General features: G+C 33.6%; 1 protein-coding gene across 1 annotated transcript in view; it reads left to right on the forward strand.

Annotated features, from left to right (window-relative positions):
- The window catches only part of LOC145296001 (exostosin-1-like), a 598,928-nt gene that overhangs the window by 533,347 nt on the left and 44,174 nt on the right, over positions 1-21,407 (forward strand). The window lies entirely within an intron of this gene.

Below are 21,407 nucleotides of genomic sequence, written 5' to 3' on the forward strand. Positions count from 1 at the left end.
AGGCAAGATGTTTTTTGTCCTGAGGAATACAATCGGAGGTTTCGTTTGAAGTATAAAAAATAAAGGATTTTTTAAATTTTATTTTAGTTGTTCAAGACTAGAACGCTTTCTCACTGTACAATAACTAGCCGTAATATTGGCGATTAATTTTAAATAGTGAACTGAATTTCTCCCGATAAAGATCTAAAAATTAGGTTTTAGAGTGAATAAAATCTTTGGTAAAAAAAAAAAAAAAGAAAAAAGTTTTACTTAAAAGATTTAGAAGGAAAAGTAATTGCTAGAGTAGAAAACTTTCCAGCATATGTGAAGAGGTGGGCTTTTGCTGCTAATCAATTTGGTCTGGTGTGTGTTGAAGAGATACAAGTCCATTAAGTTTGTCAGAACACATTCTGTGAAAGTACTTGTAAAACAAGCCAATGGATGCCACATTGTAGTGTACGTGTCTAGCGTTGAAAACGATGTATCAAATTGATGCAGGACAGACAGGTGGACGTATCCTTTTAGAAAAGCGATTGGATGCATCTAACAAAGCTGAAACTAAATCTTGTTAATGGCCATGTTGGAATAAAAGGAAACTAGATAGCGGACATATTGACTAAAAAAAAAAAAAAAAAAAAATCTAACTATAAAAACAGCAAATAGCAAAAAATATAAGATACATTTCCGTAAAATAAATTACACGTATGCCAACCAACAGCAGGAATCGAAAATACGAATAGGCTAATCAAACGAAGAGATGATGCATTGATCTGATGCGAATTGGCCACAAAGAAGTTCTGCATTCACGCCTACGGAGAAAGAAAAAAAAAAAAAATAAAGATGGCACCATACCGTAACATATTACATCTAATCAGTAGCTTACTATTAAAGCTATCTTTCATGACATATCAAACCTTTTCAGTTCATTTGAAACGATTTATTAAACACAAGTTGCTTATTTAATCATCAGGGTTCATACCTTTCTCTATGTAATACAAGGGTTTTGGTTTTATGCCAAAGCCTCATACTTATTAGAAATGCGTTAAGTTAATATTATATGCTATCACTGAAAAGGTGTTCATACCTATCTCAGTTTATACATGCACCAGTTGTTTTAGTTCATGCATTGGCATTCTGTTGCGATCGGTGTTGCACACCAGTCGAGGTTCCAATCTCAACAATCAATCTGCCAGAAACTGTACCATTTCGATGGCCTTTTATTTGTCGAGCTGAAGCGTCCATACTGGGTGGCTTAGGTGGTCCTTCCTTCGATGCCTTGTCTCCCAGTTTTCAGGTGGAACAAGTTTATTGATTGTTGTCGGAGTTGTCTTCACCAGGGGTGTTCAGGCATTTTTTGCAGAGTGAATGTCCTTTCTTTAGAAGTACTGGCTCGTCTCTTCCAAACTTGTGTTAGCCTCCCCTCCCCTCCCCCCGCACTACATTCCCGTGAGAGAGGTAAATATCTACCTATTCCAGCTGTAACTGCATATCCGCATTTAAATGAATGCAATAGGTGCAAATGGACATAGATTTGTCACATGTACATAATAAATATTACAACTTTTCAGATAGTAGGTCTGCCATACGTAACTGTATATTTTCTTTTGTTTATATCTTGGTTGATACTTACGCATTTCTTCTCTTTCATGTGTCATACAAATACGAAAATCGTATATTTTTATAGCATCGTTGAAATTAAACAAATCCGAGTTCAAGTGCCGTCGAAGCTCTGCACTGAAGTATGTCTCTCAATCCTTGAAAGATTAGCAAAGCACATTGTGCATTGATTTAACTCCGTGGATACCATCATGTTTTCTACCTATTTATATTTGAGGTATCAGTTTTGTTGGCTTTTCATGCTTGTTTGAAATAGCATCTTTTTTTTTAAAAATTGTCCATTCTTCTGTAGAAGAGACTCTGTCTGCGTGTCACATATCTAAAATAACATTTCCATAACCCGTCTTAAAAACATTTTTGGCTTGAAAAAAAAAATCTTGTTTATTACATTAAAAGAAAAGATTTATTTTCCTCAACGAATTTGAAACGCAAAAATAAGCAAATCAAGGATTGAACCAGTATAAAGAAAACAAACCAAAAATTTAATTATATATATATATATATATATATATATATATATATATATACATTTTTGGTGTAACTTTAAAAGATATGGTTGTGCTCATGAATACAAACTGGCAATAGATGTATTTCAACTTGATTCTGGCAATTTGTTTTAATAGGATTTTTTTTTCTTGAAAATTGACAAAATTAGTCATTTACTCGAATTTGATATCAACAACTTATTTAAATATGTTTTTGCGCTTCTCTCAGAATAATTGATTGAGCTTGGTTTTCTCAGCACATGTTTTAATATCTCTCTCTCTCTCTCTCTCTCTCTCTCTCTCTCTCTCTCTCTCTCTCTCTCTCCTAAGTATGCTTTACACCAAATGATGCATTTCTTTTACCCACGTAAAATTTTCCCCTTGAAATGTTAGTAAAATCATAGAACTTATTATTTCTAAAATATAGTTTAAATGTTTAAATTTTTAAAATTTCTTGAGCAGGAAAACCGCGTATTGTCCAGGACTCAATAAGGAATCCTTTTGCACGTAGCCTATAACATATAAACTTATTTTATTCTTTTTCATTTCCTAACATTTATTTTTCAGGGTGGGACCTTAAAACGATCTAATTGGCCTTAAGTGAGTGTAAATAAAATGGCTTTGAGTGAAAGAAATATCAGTAAATTTATAGCTTTTTTTTTTCTTTATCCCATCCAGGAATGACCGTTGATTCCTGAGAATCAATGAGGAATTATTTAGACGAAAAAAAAAAAAAAAAACAATAGTCAGAACACTGTAAAAGTCAAATGTCAGTTAAAACAATGCATTATTAGAGAGATGAAGAAAGGGTAATTACAAAAGTGAGATTTTCATAAATTATGATATTAAGTCTTTGAGTAAAACTGCTCTGTATATTTTTTTTTCTGTTGGGTTTATGTATATTTTTTATCATTTTAGCTGTAAAGATATTTTTAAGGATTAAATTTCAAAAATAAATTGTGTATTCAGAATATAAACTTAATCATTTTATTTCATTTTTGAATAAATAGTAAACAAAACACAGCTGGCATGATTTGACATATTTCCTTAAATGTATTAAACACAAAAAACTTCATCCATATGTATTAATATTTTTACTATCCTTTGGCTAGCTTTGCACTATGGCCTGTTTAGGTGTATTCTTTATTGACGTTGGTATTTTCTATTTAAATTCAATGAACTCTTGTATTAAACGTTTATTTTAACCGTTTCTGAATTTTTGAGATAAGGATTGGTTATTCGTATTATTATAAATCTTTGGGCAACGTTTCAGTCGATGTAACCTCTGACCATTTTCATGGATCCAAGGCGTAGTTGTTAGAGTGCTTGAAAAAATCAATTGCAAAAAGTGATATTCTCCTGAAGATTGAAGGTTCAATTATCAGTGTGGGCGACTGAAAAATACAATTGCGAATTACTTGGGACATCTATCCAAGCCATGGTTAATCGAACAAAATTATCCCGTGAAGTAAATAAAGGGTTCTGCTCGAAATTTCGTCCAGATTTCGAAGTTCGACAAAAACATTCCCAAATTCAACAAGATACACCTGAAGAAGGTTAGAGGTTACATCGACCGAAATTTTTTGAAAATGACATCAAGATGAGAACAATAGTCCGAATAATACAAATAACCAATCCTCCTCTTCAAAATTAAGAAACGTTAAAAATTAACGTGTAAATTACTTTTCTTTTTCACTTAATAAACAAGTTTCATATCATGATATAAACGATAATGTCCAGAATAGTGAACACATTCTTATAATCTTTTGCCTTTGTTTTTTTTCATTTGTTATTTAGTTTTATTCAATGATTCTGATATTGAATCCATATCTTAACTATGTTGAATAATCATGTTTGTACAAACTAGAATATAGATACACTTTTTCCAATGTCTTGTTCTCCACTGTGATTCTGTTATTAATGATATTTTATTCCACATTTGCTTGTGAGAATGATTAAGCGATACCTCACCTCTATCACCCCTAATTACAACTTTTTTTTATATTCTTTCCTCCTTATCTTTGAAGGTCAAGCAGTTTCTCCTTTCTATGCACCTGCACTGCATAGAATTAAGTACAGGTTTTCGCCATGTCGTCCTCTATGTTAAGTTTGACTTTGAAAAGGCTATCGTTTAAAAAAGCCGAATTTCCTTTGAATTTAGTCTTCATAATGTATGCACATCAAAAGATATAAAAAAAACAAATGTAAATGCAATAAGTTATATAGAACGTTCATGTCACATTCCATGCGAGGTTTTATAACAAATTCGTGGACTTAAAAATTAATGTTAAAATTGTCCCCATCCTTGGAGTGCAAGACATAAGAAACATCAACGTACACAAACGATAAAAAATAATCCTATTTAAATATAGAAAACTAAAATTTAGATTTTAAATATTTCTGGAAAACAAATCGCCACAACTTGTCCAGAAATATGATACTAAAAATAGCAATTATTTCATGTGTAGATTTTAATTTCAAGCTTATGTGTAGGAGAATATCACTTTTTGCAAATTTACAGATAATTTTATAAAATCAACACTAAATTCTCAACAGTGCAATGTAGACTAGCATGTATTGTGGATTAAGTCACTGTGGGGGTGACATGTGAAACTTCCTCCCAGTACACTGTGAGAAAGGGTTCTTAACTAAAGCAGGCAATCAATCGATTTGATTAAAAAATGGGTGATTTAATAGATTTTGATGACCATAGGGGGGGCGCATTTGTTGATCTTCATTCAATCCTGGACAATGTCGGATCTCTCTACTAGTACACACTAAAAAAAAACAAAAAAAAAAAAAACGCAACAATCAACATATATTCTATTTAAATATAGGAAAACTGTTACCATAAATGACGAAGGTACATAGAGGAGACCAGAAGTCCAGAGGGCACAGCGGCTGAAAGATTGAAGACATAAAAAAAATGTTAATGAGGGACAACATTTCAAGATTATTTTCACTGTATCTTCGGATTTTGGTCTATGCCTTTTCTGATTCCATTTTTCTTTACACAGCTGAGAATAGTTGTCGTTTTTGATCATTCAGGTTTAATTCTGCCCAAATTCCATACCCATTCAGATTCTCTCGTATTAGGGGATTTGCATTCATAAGAGGCCGGCATTCATAATCTCTTGACAGTCGGAATTTTTTGGAATCTCAGAGATCGGATCTTATACCTTCCGACGTTGCAGCCTTGGTTGACAAAACAACTGTATTTCACTGTTGATTTCTACATAGTCTGTCCTGAAGTTTTCCATAAGTTGAGCTTGGGTTGCCTATCGTATGCAGGACTTGTACGTTGAACCAAGTGCTTTCCAGAATTGCATTTCCTCGGTAGCTAATATTTATATAGTTTTCCATAGTTCAGGAAACCAAAGAAAAACCATATAAATAATAACTCCTCTTTCCAAAAACAAAAAATAAAAAAGAAAAGAAAAACGAGCAAATAAAGTTTGCACGTAATTAGCGAGTTCAGCCTGGATGATTAGTTTATTAATCATTGTTCCTCTCGAAGCCATTACGATGACAACAACAACGAAGTTGTTTTCTTTTTGCCTCAATGGTCATTACCAACCATTGAACACCATTAATTAGGAAAGAACAAATTTAAATTTATCAGCAGCTCAAATCACTTATGCGGCTTGAAATATAGTTGACATTACATGTACATGTGTGTGCTTCAGTGTACATTATGTAATAGGTATATATCTCTATAATATAAATCTCAGCTGTCTGTTTAAATGTATGCATGTCTAAAACTTTCGACAGAGGCGACGGATTTTTCCGAGATCGATATCATTGCAAACTCGACCATTCGGACAACAAATATCGAAAAATTGGCCAAAAACATTAATTCCTTCACCCTTCAACTGGGCACTTTTCTACAGGGAGGGGTTACTTTTTTCACCCATATTTTCGAAAGTCATCCCCTCTTTTCGATTGTCTAGCCTTAATTTAAACCTACGTCACTTTCAGTTTGGTGATGGGTATAACAGCAACTACGTCACGTTTTTGTTTTCGCCTTTTCCTCCTCCACGGTACGGGTTCCAGCCTGCCTGCCTGCCTGCCTATTACCATTTTTTTCTTTTTTTTGCTCAACACACACCTTCAAACACCCGAGCAACGTTGGGAACCCATGGTAAAAGTCTATATTCCAAATTTCATGATGTTGACCATCTTACAATTTATTTCTTTAATTCCGATGACATTTAAAATTCTGGACATTTATTTGTTATATGCTCAGTAATCACATGGATCTTCTTAAATTAAGGATTTGTAGATATGAAAAGTGAAATATAATTGAAAAAAAAAATGTTATTTCCACAGAAATATATATATATAAGAAAGATAGTTTACTTGAAGCATTGCTGGTTAATGTAGGAGTATAATAAAGCAGTGCATGGAACAGTGTAAATATAGATTTATTGTTTGAGGTAACTGAGATGGTGGAAATCTTTAATATTTCTAGAATAACATATCTTTCTCAAAAAGAAAGGGACCAAAGACTGTTTCTTTTTAAAAGGAAAGTATCGTAAAAATGGAACTGGAAGTGGTATTATTTGAGCTATCAAGCAGAATGCATATTAATTTCACAGTATTGACCATGGCTTTATATTTTAGACGTTAGGGAGACAATTGATTGGGTAATTCGTTCTCCAACCCGTGTCAAATGTATTTTAAGGAAAAGGAATTTTCTCCCATTTCTTTTTTCTTATTATTTTTAGTCCTTGAAGAAAAGGTTATTTTCTATTTACACATATTAGATACATTTTTTTTTCATTTCGTTCTCTAATTTGTTTTTTTTTTGTTTTTGTTTTTTGCAGTCTCTCTGTCTCTTTCGCTCCAAGTCTCTCTCTTGTTTTCTCTCTCCCTCTCTTAATTTTTTCTGTAACTTGTAACAGCATACCTGCCAGATAGGTTAAGCCAGCTCCGAATGAATTCATCGCATTCCATGTCAAATCTTATGCAGATCGGCAGCTGAGTGGTCAGCATAACTCAACACAATAATACTCAATAAAAGCATAGTTGATGATGAGAATCCATATTTCAAACAAAATTCCATCGAGTATCTTCTTTAGAATATAATGTGATGACTTTGTTTTACATCTTGCATCTATCGAGATTCAACAGAAAATGCAAGTATATTGGAAATTCAAGTGTCTACATCAGTAACACTGGTGGCTGCTGGTTGTTACGCATCCTACTATATCGGTGAATAATCTGCAAAATGAATGAACATATCCTCTACCTCTGTGTTATCTATTATATAAATCTCAATCGTCGGTTTGTGTGTATGTATGTATGTTTGCCAAAAATTTTTAACAGACACGACAGATCCTGACGAAATCAGTATCGTTTTTGTTCTGACGACAAATATAAAAAAAATTGGCTAAAAATATGAATTCCTTCGCTCTCAATTGGCCAGTTTTCTACAAGGAGGGGTCGGTTTTTGCGTCGCCATTTTCGCAAATCATTGTATCGGTTGGATTGACTACGCTTAATTTCAACGTTCAGAACTTCCGGTCACGCGATGGAGACATCGGTTAAGACGTCACGTTTTCTTTTAACCTTTTTTTTCCCCCTTCACGTTACAAGTTCAAGCCTGCCTATCTACTACCATTTTTTTTTTTTTTTTTTTTTAAACACCTCTACCTACTGTCGTTTTGATTTCCCCCCCTCCCGGGGGGGGGGTCCTTACTACACCACCTAAAAACTCGGGCAAATGCCGGGCACCCCCACTAGTCCTCTAATAAAGAAGAAAATTATTTTTGTTATAACCTTTATAATTTCATGATACTCCAGCCTTTCTATTGTTCTCTCTATTTTTTGCTCTCTCTCTCCTATACAAAAGCTCTGTCGGTGGGGCATTAGAATACACCGACTGCCCCCCCCCCCTGCAGAGGGTAAAAGTCCCTCAATGGGGGTCCTGGATATGACCTTAAACTATATCCAGTGGTGAGGCCTCAGCTTGTGGGCTTTGGGAGTGTCGAGCCACCCTTTAATTACCATTGCTCCCAGGTCCACTCTGACTCGGAGTGGTAGTACCTGTTAGGGTTCCAACTATGGGTTAAATAGAAACCGACTTGAAAACAACAAATATATTCTATTAAAAAATTTTTCTTCAAAATCTTTGGATTCGGCATTAAATAACCCGAAAAGGGTTGATATGCTGTAAAACAAAAACAACCAACCAACCTATACAAAAAACAAACCAAACACTGAATAAATATTGAAAAATATAAAGAAACTGGAGCATAAAATACTTTTTTCCAATATAACTAGATGCGGCATTAAATAATCTAAAAAGGGCTGAGGCTGATATGCCGTGAAACAACTCGTTTGCTCTTTCTCTCTTCTTGCGCAAACAATTAAACATTAAAGCGGCTTCCCACCTTCATTGGTCATATCTCTCGGTCATAAGGGATAATCGACCTGATGACAGATGGGTTAATGTGTTTCTTGGTTAGTTTTATGACCTACCAACGATTCCACAAATATCGTTGGACATACGCAAAGGTAGATCTAACAGTTTAAAATCTATGATCGACTTCTGCCATGCTCTTGTCGGAGGTAACAATGGTGAATCTAAGGTAAACAAATGATTGGAGGTTTTCCAAAATGGCACCATTTAGAGACAGCAGTTTCCAACCCTCCAGCAAGACCAATAAGATGACTTAAGTCTTTGATTCGATGGTGCACATACCTATCTGAAGTGCAGCCTCCTGCAGCTTGCACCTTACCCCCAGTTTACCCCAGTAATGCGATGTCGTCAGCATAATCCAAGTTCAATTGCCACTGGAGAGTTTGTGATTAAGAATGTGGTTGAGGATTGCTTACTTTCTTGTCAAATGCTAGTTTTCACCTCGCAAGTCACTAACTCGTCTCTGTACACTTGTATCTTAGCTCCCGTAGACCTGTAGTATAGTACTGGATAATGCGTTAGATAATTTCCTTCGAAAGTAGCTGCTCGGGATTGGCGAAACCGAGGACAATCGGCTGCTCTGAAAGGATTGTAGTTAGATAATCTTCATAAGCGAAATTAGTTTTTGTGTTTTGTACCCCCCCCTCTATGTTTAAGTAAAAGAAGACTTTAATAAAATTGAAAGTTAAAACAGGCCCTGAAAATATCCACTGTTTCATTACTTGAAAGCTCAATGAAATTTACAACTCCCCTTGTTTTTATGAATATTGAAATGTTATGTAGCATGCATTTGGTGTGTGGATTTAGTATTTATAATGTTAAGAAGGTACAACTATAATAAACGTTCAGTTTACGTCAAATCAAGTATGAAACCTTAATGTAAGAAAATGGGAATAGTTATTGAATATTTTGACAGCACTAGAGTTCATTAACTGTAAAGCAAGTTGTTTTTTTTAAGTATCCTATGAACATGGTAATTTGAAGATCGGTCAAAGGACTTTTGACAGCAGGGTATCTCCTTCCACTATCCCTATGACATTGCTAATCAAAATAAAAATAGTTAGTCTGCATTGGATATTAAAAAGAAAAAAATTGATTGAAAAGGCAATGTCTAAGTAATGTATTGTGTGTGTGTGTGTGTGTATATATATATATATATATATATATATATATATATATTACATTTTCCTATTGAGTTGATTGATTTAATAACTTAACTCTTGGAAACGAAAGAACTATAAAAGTGACAAATCATTTTATACAAAATAAAAAATAAAAAATCCTAATGAATATTAAAGTTTCTCTCACTCTTTCACTCTCTGCTTCCCTGCCCCTCTCTCTATCTCTCGTTCCCCCTTTCTCTCTTTCTCTCTATCTCTCATTCCCCCCTTTCTCTCTCTTTCTATCGCTCGTCCCCCCCCTTTCTCTCCCTCTAAATCGATCGTTCCCCCCCTCTCTCTCTATCGCTGGTTCCTCCCCCTTTTTCTCTCTGTCGCTTGTTCTCCCTCTCCTCACTCGTCCCTTCTCTCCTTCTCACTATCGCTCATTCCTTCCTTGTTTATTACTCGTTTCCTTTTTCCTTCTCTCTATTGCCATCTCTTTTTCTCTTGTTCGTTTCCTCTTTCTCTATCAACCACTTTCTCTCTCTATCCCTTCTCCTCTCTTTAAAAAAAAAACAAAAACATTTAATTTTCCCCAATTACCTAATTGATATATTTTTATCTATAATCAACTTAGCGAGATTCAATATTTTCTATTTGTTTTCGTGTCTATTAATTTTATTGAGTGTCATTCTTTCTTCGATTTGTCTTCTTCCTCTGCTGGCTGAAAGCTTTTTGATGTCTGAACTTTTCGATGACATGTCTGCATTTCTGGAATTTCTATCTTCATTGTCAGCAAATCAGTCATTTCAATCGAACTTGGCTTCTCCAGAATTTCCCTTTATTAGTTGGAAAGTGCACATAGAGATGTAGAGAAACGAATCGATACTCAGTAACAAATTCTGACAACAACGTCTGATTGTGTAACATTTTTACTCCTCAAAGACAACATTTAGTATTTCAAAGCATTAATTGAACACAATTTTTATACATTTACTCTGTAGGAGTGCATATTAATGATATAGGCAAATAAACTTGTATGGAATTGTGTAGAAATTGATTCAATTTAATCTCTGGTGATACCGGATCAGGCTTTCTGAAGATATTGCCCACCCCTTACCTAGAATGAATCAAATATTAATGTTATATTTTTTTTTGGGGGGGGGGGCTATTATCCTCATCTTCTAATTGTTTCACAATGTTTCGGGCAATTATTCCTCTGGCCTTCATCAGGTTAACCGCGACGAGATAGGAATGTTGAATCCTCCAACTACACCCACAGCAATTACTGCCTTCCATAGTTGTTGTCATCTCACCACGGTTTGGCTAACTAATCCTCTGGTCGGCTTTGATTGAGATTGAAACCACTACCTTCAGACAATGCTCACCTGGAATCCTAGATATTCCGCATCTCTATCCACTGTGTCACGGGCACCGAAGGCCAAGGGAAGAATCGGTCGAAACGTTGTGAAACAACAACTAGATGATGATGATAGTCCAAAAGAAAAAAAACATTAAATTATACAAATTATTCATCTCAAAATAATTCTAAATTAATTCATTGATGTTTGTTTTTTTTCCTTTCCCTTTGCAAAATGTAATCATATTCTACAAAGCTACAAAAAAAAACAAAAAACAAACACAATTTCCTCTTCAAAATAAGCAAAACAAATATGTATATATGTCAGTACCATTCACCCTAGGTGGGTCGAACCGGCTTTATCCTGTCAAGAGGATAATAAATTCACAAGCGGTCCCCAGACCCATTACATGAATAAATATTTGAAGATATGAAGAACTTCAAGCATAAAATGACCGGATTCTACATTAAATAATTAAAAAAAATAAAAGGTTGATATGCCGTAAAATAACCGAACAATTTATTTTAATGAGTAAAAAAGGTAATCGTACACCACAAAAATAACGCATACGATGTTGAATAGTCTTTTATTTACTTCAATATCAATCGACGTCTTCCGGTAATCCTTAATGATTTGCAAACATTAGTAGGTATTTGCTTCTGTTCTGACTGGCATATTGTCTTCAGAGTTTTAATGTTGTATGTGCTCTTTTCAAATTTGAAGTTTTAAAGATCGCCACGAGTTCTCAATTGGTTTCAAATCTGAGGACTGACTTGGCTGTTGTGAGATATCAACATTATTTTTAGCAAGCTGCTTTTTGGTAGATTTTGTTGTGTGCTTGGAATTATCCTGTTGAAAAATTCAATCAGGAAGTTATTCAAGATGCTAAAAAAGTCTACAAGAATTCTAGAATTCAAAAAAGTTTGTCTTTTTATGGCATATCAACCTTATTCTTTAGGTTATTTCATGCCGAATCACGTTGGTTTTATACATCTTTAGAGTTTTATCTGAACTCGCACCCTCCTCCAAAAAAAAAACGTATAAGTTAGTAAAAAAAAGACTTGCCTTGTATTAAATTTCCATTTATATTGATAATGCTCAAAAGAAAAGAATGGTACTGGCACGAGAATTTCAATATGTATGTACTTCGTAAAATCCTAAACTATTGAAGTTATCATTATGAATTATAGAATATGTATTCTAGGCAATACGGTGAGTAACGTGGAGCACAAAATACCACTGAAATCGTACCATACTCCCCAAAGAAAAAAAAAATCATTAAAATTTTAAATTAATGTTATATTTCTTGCTTAAACCCATCCAGGGGTGGGTGGACGTATTCTACGAGCATATACTAAATAATATACAATCCACTGTTTATGGTAAGTACTGTTGATATTGGGCTACAAAATTCAAAATTTAATACGAGTGAATTCGTTTCAATAAATGAACACATTTATTTATTAAAATTAAATTCGATATTTCAATCGATGACAGAATCTTCTTTAGTATAATACAGTTTCTTTTTTCTTTCCTTTCGTGCCATGGTGATGGTAATTCTTGGTACGTCGGGCGTAATATTTATATCTTTATTTCAGAAGTTTAGATAAGCCATCGGTACCTGATAAGGAACCATTTTAGGTCCCAATATCAAGCTCTTTTAAAATATTTTCCCTTTATAATAGAGCACTCTGCTGGAATTCTTTTCCCACAAAGATATAACTGTGTGCGTGTATATATATATATATATCTCAGTATCTTTTACTTGTACCTGGTGCTGAACGAAGGTGTGTGTGTACGAAGGTAATTATGATATTGTAAACCATTCACCTTAGTGTTTTTGCATCCTGTCGTTTAACTGATAGGAAAAAAAAACACCTTTGCTATATGAAAGTTTTATTCCGTAAACACTTTAATGAGAAGATAACTTGAGGACAGAGTTAACATGATTCCAAAGCAAATGCTGCTTGTCTTCTGTGCAACACGTCAGTGGGTTCATTCAGTACAAGCCAGTACAAGTAAAAGTACAGGTGACAAAGACTTGTCTCAATTGCACAGCATTTAAGTCTGTTATTGATTTAGCATGTCTCCTCTTCCCCCTCCCCGATTATTTAGTTGGCAAGATTTTTCTCAGTTTTTTTTTTTAACATTATATACGGTTCATACATCTATTTATTCGCAGTCGAATACTCTCTTTTTCCTTTAAGTGCGTCTAGTATCAGAGAGAATTTCCGTGAACAAAACTTTTCGCCTGTGGAAAACATTACCACGGAACTGCTTACCTGCTGATTACCACATGGTCATCTTCAAATCCAATGGCAACAAATACTTGTCATAAACAACTCCCATAATTAATCAAACAGTTCATTTCAGTTACCATTTTCAATCCTCTCATAATGTTCTTCATGTTTCAACTGACAATCAATCTATTTTATTAACCCTTAACTAGCAACAAATGGACTTTGATCTTGATAGGTGGTGATTCATTAATAAAATAGTAAATAATTAAATCTTAAAAGCCTTTTTTTTTTCTTTTTGTTTTTTACTAATGCGTCGATAATTATTATGGCCAGAAACCACTTGAGGATAAGGGTTAATGCAATGCATGTATTTTTCATTAATTTCCGTATCCCTTATTTATTTTTCTATCCCCTTTCCTTAATTTTCTCATCTTCTCTATCTTTTATTATTTGCTCTTCTTTAACGACCGCCATTATTTCTTAGTGATTCATACTTTTCGTTTTACTATTACCTACATATATAATGCCTTTCTGATTTACTCTTATATATTGTGCCTACTTTTAATACTTCTTAATTATTTATTACCATAATATCCTATTCCTTTATTCTGATTTCATATCTAAATGTCGTTAAGCCAGTTTTTATATTGTTACAAGCGAAAATTCCAAAAATAATTTGTCTTGAGACTTTCGCAAAAACCTTTCTCTGTTGCCATCATCTAACATGCAAAATAAGCCATCGCAAATATTCTCTTGTTGTTTACAAGAAAGCTACGATTCAGACAGTTTCAAGCAGAAAATAATAGTTATATGATGACCTTTGTTGAAACACGAAAACAATATCACGAAACACACACGGGAAGTACTCAAGCCAATGGCGGCAGACATCAGGTTCTGTCCATGGTTGTTATGCTTGAGTTCGGTCGAATTAGCAATTATTTGCATTTTGAATAATTCTCGCCGTACTCCTTTCTGATGATTTAGCTTCGAAATGCCATAGAGGTTTCTTTCTTTTATTTTTTTTTCCAAGTTTCCCCTTTCACTTTTCATGATTGTTCCAATTATATAATAAAATTATATATAATTTTATTCCTCATCTTTCATTTAATATAGTTAATGATGAAATATATTATTAGAGGATTTAAAATAATGTGATTCATAATCTGTTAAGCGCACATCCCTTTGTGCAGCTTTTTATTTATTTTCTAACTAGCAAGAAGACCAGAAGTTTTCCAGGATTTTTAATTTTGGTAAATTAACCCTCTCAAAGCACATCCGGCAGTTCCAAAGAATCAATGAGAATCACAATGTACTCCTGATTCAAGTCTTGATTCCTTTATTAACATTTCTGTTCTATTAAAATTTTTTATCGTTTCATGTTATAAGTATAATAAAATTGTATTTCCTTTTATGGATTTAAAATGCCCTTTCACTTACAATATAAATTGAAATAAATACATAAAAATATTGCCTGCAAAAAAAAAAAAAAAAAAAAAAAAAAAAATGAGGTTTTCTCTGCCGGACTAGTAAACATCTTACACCTGCCAATATCTTATCTATATAATTATGAAACTCTGTGGAATGTTCAGGCGTCTTTTTTTGCTTGATTGCGTCTTGTCTTCAATGATCCGGTAATTCCATTTTTTTAAAAAGAGATGACAGGTGAATTATATATATATAGGAAAAAGAATTCCAGCAGAGTGCTCCATTATAAAGAAAAAAAATTTCAAAATAAGAGCATGATATTTATATTCTTATTTTCAGAAGTTTATAAAAGATAAGCCATATATTATTATAGTTTATTAATATCAGACCCATATTAAGTATATATCAGGGTTTTTTTTTTCTTTGGCGTTCAAAATATTAAACTGACAACTTTTTAAAATTTTAATCATTTGGAAATTTAAGTTTTTTAAAAACGAGATTTGCAGTATATATGTATGTTTCCACTTCCGGTTATAGACAGATGAGATAGATCGGCTGAAGAGAGTTTGATATGGGAACCTAAAACGTTTCCCTATTATCAAGTTTGAAACCGACGGTACTGATGGCTTATCTTATCTAAAATTCTGAAACAAACATATATATATATATATTGCTCAGAGGCTAAACAATAAGGGTAGAGAGTTGTGTTTCAGTTTCGATTCTAGCTGATGGCACCTAAGTCATACGGACGATATCAAAACATCGTTAAACTCACAACTCGTTCAAGCAGCCGCCAATAGCGTAATGGTTAGGAGCCTTGACTGCCGTACAAACGGTCGGGTTTCAATCCTGGCTTGAGGTAGTTGCCTGTCTAGCCGCACTGATGAGCTGTGAAACAGCGAAACAGTACTGTATGTGGATGACTATATATATATATATATATATATATATATATATAGTTTTGATCTTACTGCTATATATTAGGCTCAGTATAATAATCGATAGTGAATTGTTTCTATAATAATAAATGTAATCTGCATGAATTAAAATATAAGCGTATCTTATGACTGTGCAATGCCTGGTGGCATGCCAGTATTTCTATAAAGCCACTATGCATGGAGTATTGTTGCCAGATGTGGGCTGCTGCACCAATCACTAATCTGTCACTCTTGGACATACTCCCAAAAAAGTCTCTAACATTGTATCCCACGATGTGTAACAAGCCTTATCTATCTGGTATCTGCATTGTTGCATCTCTCTGCTTTCGTTTTTGGTATTTTTTACAAGTACTTTCACAGCTTACTGCATGTGTACCCCTCTTAATGTAAATGTTGTTAAACGATCCGATGAACAGCTACATCAGAGATTTTTTAGATGTCAGAAGCGTTTTTTACTACGATAGTTTATTTCCTAGACTATACCAAGTACTAACATGCAAAAATTAAAATATGTGAACAAAAATCTTGCTGCTCAACTAAGCACCTAGCTACCCCCTCTAAACATCTGGCCCTTATCACAGTAGTCCCCCTTATACGTCATAAGCAATATGTCAAGGTTGAACAAAAATAAACAGATTTTCTTTTTCAATCGAACTGCTGTCGACATATCAGGTGTACCAACATTGCAACTGTGATCTGAAGCATTAAAAGAGACATGTATCGAAAGAACTTTGATGCCAACCAAATTAATATCGAGATGGTTCTGTAAAATGGATAGAAAAGACTGTTCGCAGAATTGGGGGGGGATACTGGCATATTGTTATTCCTTCAACGTTCATTGCTTGACAAGTTTGTGATAGGTATGGACAGTTTTTGTCAAGCATATATATTTTTTTCATGTTACATCGTTTTCCTTTGAGATTTCAGAATCAATGAGAAAAATGTTTTCTGTAAACGTCTATTTTTTTATTTATTTATTTTTTTCCAAAATTTACGAACAAAGTTATGAAATGTTTAAAAGAGAAAAAAATATTTGTATGCATGTGTAGGCAAGGTTATTCGGCATTGCCCATCTTGTATCACAGTTTTTGTTTGCTGGTTTTATTTTTCTCCGAAAAACATTTAATGGAAAAAAAAAAAACAACTTGAACTGAAATAATGGTGGGATTAGGAATGCAAATACATTTTATTTACAAAATAGCAAAGAAATTTGATGTTGCCTTGGAAAAATATGTTTTGATTTAAAAAGTTTGGTAATTTTTTGTTAGCATATACAGGGTGTATCAAAAATGTACTCACACTTCGAATGATGATAAAACAAAAAAAAAGCACAAAAGGTCGCTCGTTTTTATGATACTACTCTCATCTCCATAGCTCTTCAAGTTTAGTTTTAAAAAATTGGAGGCTTTACTTTTGGAACAACTATCATGCATGTGTGTGTGTGTGTGTATATATATATATATATATATATATATATACACGCACACACACAAAGGTGCTTCAAAAATGTAAAATGTGCTCACACTTCGAATGATGATAAAAATTTCATTTATGAACATAGTGTGAAATGGAATAGCTTCAAAAGCAGAAGACAAATGTAATTAAAGAATCATGTTTGCAAATGTTCACATTGATGAAAATTATTGTCTGGACTTCGATTTCCGACAATGTGATGCATCGTGCTGTTTTTCTGCTTTTGCGTCAAAAATGCCAGTAAATAAATGGTATACTGGCAAACGATGCTGATCTATAATCTCCGTTTCCTTGTATTAATGTCTACACCACTTAAACAGTTTTTTTAATTCATGATGAAGATTTCACTAGTCAAATTTAAACGTTGAAGCCTATGAAAGCTTTAAACTTGTCTATTTGGTCTGCGTCCGATCATATCCCAAACAAAAGGGAACGAATAGTACAAAACTGAGTTTAGTCCAAACATCTACTGTCATTAAAATGTTTTTTAATGAATAGAAATTAACCATCGTTGGAAGCAGGTGGCCCAATTTTAACACTTACTTATTCCTTCTTTTTCTCATTTACTTGTCTCGTATCCCCTTATACTTAATCAGATATAAGCAAGCTTTTTATCCCTTGTGTCTATTCAAACTAGATTAACTCTTCGTACCCAAAGCAACGCTCACTTATGAGTAACTGCTTGCCTTGCAAAACTATCCCAAGCAAAATCTTCCCGCTTTAAAGTATGCGTACATTTTATGAGACAGTCTGCATTTCCAATATTCTAAAGGTTTTTTTTTTTTTTTTTCCGCAAACGTAGTAAAGCCATGGAAGCACGAGGGGGAGGGGCTAGTATGATTGCAGTAGAGTAAATTTAAGGAAGTTTAGCATTTTACTAACGAGCAGTGTGTCACAACTGTCCACTAAGGGAAAAGTCTATTGGGCATGTGTATGCAGTGTGATGATGTATGGAAGTGAAACCTGGCCTGTGAAGATTGAGGATATGTGTTGCATGGAGAAAAACGATATGAGAATTATATGATGGACGTGTTATGTGGGTCTTAAAGACAAGCTTAGATCTGATGACTTCAGAGGAAGATGAAATCTGGACAGTATAGAGAGATGTGTGTAGGACAGGCGACTTTGATGGTATGATGACATTGAAAGAATAAATAACATTTTCAAAGTTAAATGTAAAATAATAAGTAGGGCTAGACAAAGGAAAACATGGGAGGAAGTGTTAAGGATAATCTTGAGAGCAAGTGGGATGAATAAAAACAGTCAGAGAGAGCTTAGTTTTGAAGTCAATTTCTAAAAGCCATCAAATATGCATGCCAGAATGTAAAACAGATGTTAAACTGATGATGATGATGTCAGAGTGGTGAAGAATTTTGAATTTTTTGGTTGAACATGTTTAACTATTAATTAGAAAATATTTGGTTTGGTATTCAAACTGCTGACGTTTTGATTAAGTTTACATCCATTGAAGAATGAATACAATAGCCCAGATAATAAATAGGCTAAAATAAAACAACATATTGAATATGAGGTTTTTGAATTTTTGAGATGAGGATTGGTTATTTGTATTATTTAGATTCATTGGACTACTGTTCTCATCTTGAGTGTCTTTTTAATAATGTTTCGGTCGATATAACCTCTGACCTTCTTCATGTGTATTTTGTCAAACTTGGGAATGCTTCTGTCAAACTCGGGAATTTCGATGGAATTTCAAACAGAACCCTGTATTTACTTCACCGAGGCAACATGTCTGCAAGTACCTGTCTCGCAATGGTTAGAGTACTTGGAAAAAAATCAATCATAAAAGTGATATTCTCCTGAAGGTTAAAGGTTCAATTCTCAGTATCGGCAACCGAAAAATGCAATTGCAAATTATTTTTGGACCTCTATCCAATCATGGTTGATAGAATGAGAGTATGCTAACACTGAAGTTCTGTTCGAAATTCCGTTCAAATTCCTGAGTTTGACAGAAAACATTCTCAAGTTCGACAAGATACACCAAAAGAAGGTCGGAGGTTAAGTCGACTAAAACGTTGTTAAAATGACATTCAACTGAAAACAATAGTCTGATGAATCCAAATAATACGAACATTAAATATAATTATATTTTAAGGAAGGGAGTGTTTCATCAATACTGCTGGGGAAACATAAAATTATTGTTTGGTTTTTAAATCACGGAAACTCAGCTTGAACCTTCATCTCTTAGCTTGCACACACGTGTGTGTGTGTGTTTATATATTTAAGAATTAACAAACAAATTCTGATGTATTCATGGGATTTAAATGCCAACTTATTGTATGATATTCAATCGATTATCGCCAAGCCGTTTATTTTTATTTATTTATTATATTCCCTTCTTGAATTTCTTGCAAAAAAGTCTGTTCACTTAAAAACCAGGAGGTGGGGGGGATGAGCAAAACAAAAACAAAAATTAAAGAAAACAAAAACAAAACTTCGGAGCAACTCTGGTAAATACACTTAATGTCTAATAACAGCTTTTAAAAATCCACTAACTTTATCTTTCTAGGCGAAACTTTTGTCCAGTTTTGCAATTTGTGAAATTGATCGGCATACATAAATAAAAGATTTCTTGTTCTGTGGAACCGTGTGAAGGTTTTGCAATTAACCAAATTAAACTGAGTGCAGGTTTATCAATATTCTCTTTGATTCTCACCGAATCAATTTCATTCCGGTTCCCTTTCCTTTCTTCTTCCGTTCAATATTTGACTTGCATTGGACCACCAGAATTTAGATTCTGCATTCATTTCAATCAAATATTGAACGGAAGAAGTAAGGAAAGGGAACCGGAATATATATATATATATATATATATATATATATATACATATATATATATATATACTGTGTGTGCAAAATCAAGACTTCAAGACAAGGTGTTGATGGCAACAAAAAGTGTATTTCATTTTACGTTACAATTGTTTCAATGTCCAGTTCGACAATTTCAAGCATTATATCGTTTGAAAAAATTCAAAAACCAGCATTTCTTCAGACTTTATGAATAAACACACTTTTGGCAATGTAGCATTTTTTGAATAGAAAGAAAAAAAGGGTGGGGGGGGGATCCCTAACGGGAAAAGCATGTGAGAAACATTTACCTTGGTTGTGATTACGGAAAAGCCCATTTAAATATTAATGTATCGCCTAATTTTCATATCCTTATTGAAGTGTAGTCTCTCTCTCTCTCTCTCTCTCTCTCTCTCTCTCTCTCTCTCTCTATATATATATATATATATATATATATATATATATATATATATATATATACTCAGTTTAATGTCTGTTTTATATGTAAGCAGGTGTTGACCTTCCAACTAACTTTCTCTCAAATTCATCCTTATCATTTCCTCGCAATATTTTCTTTGCCCGTTCTCTGCCAACTGAGACTGCAAACTCAACTGCACTACAGTTACTAATCCAAGCATGTTCATCCATTCTTTTATTATGACTAAACCAACGAAGTCTCCTGTTTTGCTCACATCTTTCTTTACTGTCCAAATGTAATGTTCCGCCGAGGTCATCAGATGTAAGCTTGTCTTTAAGACTCACATACAACACTTGTTCTCAAACTTCATTGTCCAGGTTTCACTTCCATAGATCATCACACTGCGTGCACATGCCTGATCGGCTCTTTCCTTGGTCAACAGTTGTCATGACGTTTTATTACATTTTATTTAGAACTTTGAATAAAAACAATCGTATGAGGTTCAATCTAGAAGAGAATGGGTACACGGAAAATGATTGACAAGTATTATATTACAACTCTGGAGCAGATGAAACAAATGTGCACGTATGCATGCAAATCTTACAATATAATAAAGACTAATATGTATTTAATTGTATTCAAATATGTATGTACTAACATTGTGTTACACAAAAGTTAGCGAGTAAAACATGCTTTTTACTGACAGACGAAACGATTTCAAGGGGCGAAAGGAAGTGAGAAAGCAAATAGAAAGTCGGACAACAACCCCAGACTTACCTTGCTGCCTGAAATGAATGCTGGAAAAAATCATCAACTCTATAATAAAAAAAACTTAATCGTATATATATATATATATATATATATATATATATATATATATATATATAATATTTTTTTTTTTTTTTTTTTTTTGCTTAACGGAAATGATAATAAAAAAAGTTTGTTCTACTCGTCTTTATCCAGTGTTATAAGTGTAAGATTACAGTGGAACATTCAGAAAGGATAGCTTTAGGAAATGAATTACGTTATTATTTGGTTCAACACATTTAAAATGAGTTATCGGCTGGGCGGAGGTGAAAAACAGGTTGAAGAGAAAGTCAACGAAATAGGAGAGAGAGGGGGGGGGCGATAAGAAGATAATG

The sequence above is a fragment of the Euprymna scolopes genome, chromosome 16 (assembly GCF_053919585.1).
Source record: "Euprymna scolopes isolate OS-2025 chromosome 16, ASM5391958v1, whole genome shotgun sequence".
NCBI lineage: Eukaryota > Metazoa > Mollusca > Cephalopoda > Sepiida > Sepiolidae > Euprymna > Euprymna scolopes.